We start from the raw sequence: 7712 nt of genomic DNA, 5'->3' as shown, positions 1-7712 counted from the left end.
AGAGGCTTAGAAAGAATAGTTCCCAATGGAGAGGAAGACAGAGGCTCTGTAAGGCATATCTTTAAAAGAAAATTATATCCATAACTTGTGTGGTTAAAAATGCAGGGCATCTTAATGTTATGAAAGCATATTGCTCTTCAGTTGTCAAATAGTAAAAGGAAGACAATTAGAAGGTAAGAAGCTTTATGCCATACATGGTCCAGATAGAGACTGAAGCAAGTTCATCCCTTCTTCTGGCTTATCAGGCACATCTAGATAGTTCTTCATGCTCCCATCTTGGTTGGAAATGAGGTTTTCTCATTGTGTTACTGTCATCCCACAAAGTATTAAAGTCTCCAGAGGTTGACGAGCATTACTGCAACCTGGATACTCATGATGATTAGTGGTGAATGCAATTCTTGGATGAAAACTGAGTGACAGCTTGGGTTGAATCACATTCAGCTCCGTTCTTTTATTGAAGTGAAAGGGTCTTCCGCCCCCCCCCCCCCGCCTGCCTTTTTGAATATTGTCCTGTTCTTCCTCACCTTTCTGTTTGGTCCCTTTCCTTTTTTTTCACCCTCCTCCCCATCCCAATCTCATCTAGTTTCTGGGAGTAGAAACACCACAAACACACATCTGAATCTTTATAACTGGATGGCGGCTTCAGTGTTTACTCCTTGAGGATTACAATTTTTACAGTGGCTTCCAAAGTGGGTAACTCATTTCTGTTATAACAAGATGTAGAATGAAAATTTTCTTATTGGCTCAGAATTTTGCTTAAACTCTCAAAGCAGAGGAAAATGGTTAAGAATCTCCACATTCTAAAGAGAGGTATTAGGGGTATTGTCATTTGCTGAGGATTTGCCTAGCGGTAGTGAGATGGGTACAGTAATCATTACCCCAGCAGTCTATGTAAGAGAAGGCTTCCTGTGGGAGAGTACAGATGTCTGTGATGACCCATGGGAATTTCCTCTCCCATAATCAAGACTAGAACCTAGCATCTTTGACTGATGCTCTCAACTATGAGATCAGCTCCATGGGATCGGAGCAGTTCGGTGCGAGAGATCTTGGGAGAACTTGCCTGTGCTTTCTGGAGTTTGAGATTATGGATGACTCCAGAGACGGGTACTCATTTCTTACAATGAGAATTTTGAAGACCAGAAGATGCTGGCTGATGTTTTCTATAGAAGCAGAGAGCAGCAGTGGGAGCAAGCTACACTTCCATCATTCAGAGGACAAAAGTACCTGAGTTATTGTGGGCCATGTGAATGCTGTGGAGGTCGCCAGGCTCCAGTCATCTTGAAGGAACTGCCTGCAGGACTGGGGAGGCATCAAAAGAAAGAAGCTACAGGGTATGATGCCAAAGGGGAGAGTTGAGGAAGGGTGGTGCTGTGATGTCAGCTGAAGGGTGAATTAAATCAGGAAATGGTACAGTTTGGGGATCCTCGTAGTTTTGTGTATGGTTTTTGCTTATTCATTCTCCCTTTGAGCACCTGCCACAACAGAGGGTATGGGCAGCTAGTGTTGCCCAAAGAACAACCACCAATATGGTCTAGGCAAGAATTCCTTTGCTCCTTTCTCGTCTAATACTTCCTTTTCCTTCCCTTGCCCCTGGACCATCCAGCAGCAGGAAGAGAGAAGTGAAAGAGCAAGATCATTCTGCCTTTCTCCACTGCTGCCCTGGGCTGGGCCAGGCCTGAACAGGAGCAAGGGGGAAAGCTTTAAGATGGCTGAGAGGTGAAAATTTTGGTTGAAACTGGAGTAATCTTTCAACGTCTGAAAACAAAGCTTTTCTAATACAAGTGGCTGGAAAGCCATGAGATCTGTTTGAGATATTGGTTAAACTATGAAGAGGGCAAATCTGATGAAACATTCTTTTAGAATGTAAGTTTTATTATTATTATTAAAATATGGCAAGGCAAACAGATCAGGAGATGATTGCCAATGAAAAGATAGTTTGTTATACTTAGAGACCCCAAGAAGAGGGGCCCTGCAGTACCATGGGGGGCAGAGAAGGACAGAGTCCATCAGGAGACAGAGGAGGGGGGAAAATGTGGGCAGAGCCTCTACTGTGGTGTCTGTGGGAAGGGAGAGGAATGACAAGTAGGTTCAGAATTGGCTAGTTTTAATAATTTCTTTAATTTTTTCAGTTTTATTGAGATATAATTGACACATAACATTGTGTAAGTTTAAGGTGTAAAATGTGATGATTTGATACACTTGCATATTTTGAAATGATTACCACAACAGAGTTAAATAATACTTCCCAAGCCTCACGTAATTACATTTCTTTTCTTGTGGTAAGAGCCTTTAAGATCTACTCTCTCAGCAAATTTCAAGTATATAATACAGCATTGTTAACTATAGTCACCATTCTGTACACTAGATCCCCAGAACTTATTCATCTTATAACTGGAAGTTTGTTTGACATCACCCTAAAACCTCAGCCTTCAGCCCCTGGTAACCGCCATTCTGCTCTCTGTTTCTGTAAGTCTGATGTTTTTAGATTGTACATGTGAGTGAGACCGTATAGTACTTACCTTCCTCTGTCTGAGATATTTCACTTTGCACAATGTCTTCTAGGTTCGTCCTTGTCACAAATGGCAGGATTTTCTTCTTCCTCAGGGCTGGATAATAAGCCATTGTGTATATCCACTGCATGTTCTTAATCCACTGGTCTGTTAATAGACACTTAGGTTCTTTCCATTTTTTGGCTTTTGTGAATATGGGAGTGCAGCTATCTCCACAAGATCCTGGTTTCATTTCTTTTGGGTCTATTCCCAGAAGTGGGATTGCTGGGTCATGTGGGATTTCTATTTGTACTGTTTTGAGGAACCTGCATACTAGTTTTCATAGTGACTGTACCAAATTACATTCCCACCAACAATGCACATCCTTCATCTCTTGCCTTTCTTCTGATAGCCATTCTAACAGCCGTGAGGTAGTATCTCATTGTGGGTATCTTGTTTCTGTGATGATTAGTGATGTTAAGCATCTTTTCAGGTACCTGTTGGCCATTTGTATGCCTTCTCTGGAAAAGTGTCTATTCGGGTCCTCCCATTTTTAATAGGACTATTTAGTTTTTGGCTATTGAGTTGTAGGAGTTCCTTATATATTTTGGGTATTAACCCCTTAAAAGATATATGACTTGGAAATATGTTTTCCAATTCCATAGATTGCATTTTCATTTTGTCAATCATTTCTTTTGCTGTAAGAAGCTTTGTAGTTTGGTCTAGTCCCACTTGTTTGTTTTTGCTTTTGTTGCTTGTGCTTTCAGAGTCAGATCCAAAAAGTTATTGCCAAGATCAGTGTCAAGGACATTTTTCCCAATTTTTTTCTTGTAGGAATTTTATGGTTTCAGGTGTTATGTTTAAGTCTTTATTCCATTTCAAGTTAATTTTTGTGAGTGATGCAAGATTGGGGTTCAATTCTCATTTTTTTGCATGTGATTAACCAGTTTTTCCAACACCGTTTATTGAAGGGAGTATCCTTTTGTCAATGAGCACACTTGGCTCCCTTGTCAAATAATAGTTGACCATATATGTAAGGATTTATTTCTGTGTTCTCTATTCTGTTCAATTTGTCTATATGTTCATTTTTATACTAGTACCATCCTGTTTTAATTACTATAGCTTTGTGATAGACTTTGAAATGAGAAAGCGTGATGCCTCCAGCTTTGTTCGTCTTTTCAGGTTGTTTTGGCTATTTGGGGTCTTTTGTGGTTCCATATAAATTTAAAAATTTTTGTTCTATTTCTGTGAAAAATACCACTGAAATTTTGATAGGGATCATATTGAATCTAGAGATGGCTTTGGGGCATATGGACATTTTAACAATATTAATTCTTCTAATCCATGAACGTAAGATATTTTTCCATTAATTTGTGCTTCATTAATTTCTCTCATCAAAGTCTTACAGTTTTCAGTGTATAGATCTTTCACCTCGGTTAAATTTATTCCCAAGTTTTTTTTTTTTTTTTTTTTTTGGTGCTATTGTGAATGGAACTGTTTTCTTTATTTCTTTTTCAGATATTTCATTGTAAGTATATAGAAACACAACTGATTTCTATATGTTCATTTTGTCTCCTGCAACTTTACTGAATTTGTTTGTTAGCTTTAACTTTTTTTTTTTTTGGTGGAGTCTTTAGGATTTTCTATATATAAGATCATATCATATAGAAACAGAGACAATTTTGCTTCTTCCTTTCTGATTTGGATGCCTGTTATTTCTTTTTCTTGCCTAATTGCTCTGGTTATGACTTCCAGTACTATGTTGATTAGGAGTGGTGAGAGTGGACACATTTGTCTTGTTCCTGATCTTAGAGGAAAAGCTTTCAACCTTTCACTGTTGGGTCAAACAGTAGTTGAGGGCTTCCCATATATGACCTTTATTATGTTGAGGTCCTTTTCCCCTATACCCAATTTGTTGAGAGTTTTTCTCGTAAGTGTTTGTTGAATTTTGGCAAATGCTTTTTCTGCATCTTTTGAGATGATCATGAGTTTTCTCTCTCATTCTATTAACATCTTGTATCACATTTATTGATTTGCATATTTTGAACCACTCTTGTATCCCAGGGATAAATCCCACTTGATCATGCCGTAGCTCTTTTTAATATGCTGTTGAATTTGGTTTGCTAATATTTTGTTGAGAATTTTTGCACCTATATTCATCAGGGATATTGGCCTGCAGTTTTCTTTTCTTGTACGATCCTTATCTGGCTTTGGTGTTAGGGTATTCCTGGTCTCATAAATGAGTTTGGGAATGTTTCCTGCTCTTCAATTTTTGGGGAAGAGTTTGAGAAGGACTGGTGTAAAATCTTTAAATGTTTGGTAGAATTACACCGGTGAAACCATCTGGTCTTGAGTTTTTCTTTGTTGGGAGGTTTTTGATTATTGGTACAACTTCCTTACTTGGTATTGGTCTGTTCAGATTTTCCATCTCTTCATGATTCAGTCTTGGTAGGTTGTATGTTTCTAGGAAGTTATCCATTTTTTTTGGTAGATTATCCAATATGTTGGTATATAATTGTTTATAATAGTCTGTGATGATCCCCCATATTTCTGTGGTATCAGTTGTAATGTTTCCTCTTTCATTTCTAATTTAACTGAGTTTGCCAAAGCTTGCTGTCATTACTGTTGTGAGCATACAGAGGGAGTTGACCACAGGTGTGTGTGTGTGTGTGTGTGTGTGTGTGTGTGTGTATGTGCGCACGCACACGTGTGTGTGAGATACATGGGGGTGCTGGTTGGGAAGATCTGAAGGCAAGGGGTTCCCAGGGGCTTGTGGGTGGGCTTCTTGATAGAGTCTGTGACATGGTTATTAGGATCTGCTTCTCTTTAATGCCCTCAAGAGTCCCATCTACTTCTTTCCCAGTCACTCTTTGCCCCCCAGTCATGCAGTTCATAACTCAACTTGATTGGTGTGGGAGAGGGGGGCCTTATTGGCAGCATCCTGCATATCTGGGGAAGCCAGGTGCTTACTTACACATGCTCACCTCACTACCCCACCCCTTGCAGAAAAATCACTCTCTTGGCTCTAAGCTGTCTTGCCTTGGGCTGGGGAAGGAGAGTGCTGACAAAGTCAAACTATTCTTCTTAAGCTCTCCAATGTATCCAAACTTGGATTTTTTTTTTTTTCTCCAGTGCCCCAATCTGGAACATGTCTGCTAGAAAATTGGACTTCCACAAAGATCTCTCATTTGTGGGTGATTGTTTAAAAGTGTGTTTTCCAGCCGCTCCCAGACCACAGCCAAGAGAGACAGAGCCTAGAGCAGGTTCATGGTCCACTTTAGGGTCCACTGCTGGAACCAAGTATGCCTGTTACTCATAGCATAGAGGTGGATGCGGGATGTGGCAAGACTCTCTCTGGATCCCTTGGCATATGGTACTGAGTCTCACAGCTCCAACAAAGGCAATTTTGGGAGCCAAAGACACTGTGTATGGATGCCAAATTGTTGAGGTGGGGAGGTGCTAGTGGAGATGTCTTATTTGGTCATCTTGCTGGTCTTACTCCTAGTTTGAATAATTTGGGGGAGCTCTGGGGCATGGGGGATAGTGGCTTTAAGTGTGACAGTTGGATAAAGGAGGTGGTTGGGGTATGTGCTGTGGATTGGTTGCTTTGCTTATGAAAGGTGTGCTTGCAGACTAGTTGTTGGCTATTTTAGAAATTACCTAACCCTGAGAGGGGCAGTTCAAACATGTTTGAAGGCAACAGAAGAATTAAAAAAAACCATTCTCTTATTTTGCCCAATTGGATTTATCCTATTTAGTAAACTGAATTCATATGGTGTCATTTAGGTAGTGGGCCTGGGTTGGGGAGGGAAGATAGACCTTAATTTTTCCTTTTACACTTTTTTTTACACTTTTATCATATTATCATATTCATGTATTCCTTTTATAAATTGACAAGTATCATATCCAGAGGAAAGAAAATACTAAAAATGAAGTATAAGAAAGAAAAATAAAGGTTGTAGAGTGCATATTTTGGGGTTTTGCAATGCAAAAGACTACAAAAATTGCTGCTGCATGTATCTGGTGAAAATTTTGCATTTGCTCTTTCACTACTGTTTAATTTACCATTGATCAGAGTCTCTGCAGGGTGGGAAATAGATTGTTTTCTTCCTCCTTTCTTTCATTGTCAGTTATTTTTCATATAAGCAGCTTTTCAATGATCTGAGTACCATTGGAAATAGATCTATCATAACTGCAGTGATAGTTAAGGTTATCTTCTTAACCAGGACACATTTGAATGTGAAAGTGAGTGCTACTAATAATTACACTGGGACCACAAGCATAAACTGAAACTGGAACATAAACTTGGTCAAACTGGGAAATATGTTCACTCCCAGCAAAGCTCTTCTTCATTAGATCCCCCTTACGTGAGGGATACATGTCAAACTCTTCAGAAAGGAACCCAGCCCTATATGATCTGGACCCAGCTCCCTCTCACAGAACCCCATGCTCCCTTGTATACTTGGGCAGCATGTAACTGTGTGTGGAGCCACCCCCTCCTGCAAGCTCCACTCAACCCTATGCTCGCTTCTAGGACTTCGTCCATGCTGCCATCCAGCCAGAATAAACTCTCTCTCCCACAGATGATGCTTATCCCTACTTTAAGGTTTTAAAATTTTCCTTCACAAAGCCTTGCATGCCCTCCTGTGTAACCCTGGGCTAGCATGTGCTTATTTTTATTATCCTCTGCCACATTGTTTATATTTACCTTTTTAGTTGTCCGTCCCTCCACTCGAGTATGAGCTCTTCCAGGGAGCAAGAGCTGGCTTTGTCTGCTTCTGACACACTATCAGACACTTAGGTATTTGTGGAATGAATGAGCGAGTGAGAGAATAATACACTTCAGATCCACCTTCTTAAAAGCACTGAGAGTCTTTAGATGGTAGAATGACTTATTCTTGGCCAGAAACTCAGTGTATCTACCTAGACCATCCTTTTTACTTTTTGTTTTGATCTTAGTGATATCATTAATGTAAAACATGCTATTCAGATTAAATAATTAATTTGAGATGATGGGGTTTGGAAGCATTGTGGTTTGAGTCTCAGTTTTGAAGTTCAAGTTCAGTTCTTTCTCTTATATATCTGTGTTCTTTACTGGTTTCATTTTTTCTGAAACCCCTTCAGACAGGGTGACTCAGGGCTGCAGTTTTGAGTTTTAGTTAGGTATTATTATTTTTTTTTCCTGACATCTGGCAGTTGGAGTTGCAATCTACTATCCAGAAT

The sequence above is a fragment of the Ursus americanus genome, chromosome 13 (genome assembly GCF_024610735.1).
Source record: "Ursus americanus isolate L20-20 chromosome 13, mUrsAme1.1.p, whole genome shotgun sequence".
Classification (NCBI taxonomy): domain Eukaryota; kingdom Metazoa; phylum Chordata; class Mammalia; order Carnivora; family Ursidae; genus Ursus; species Ursus americanus.
Note: the sequence above shows the minus strand (reverse complement) of the source record.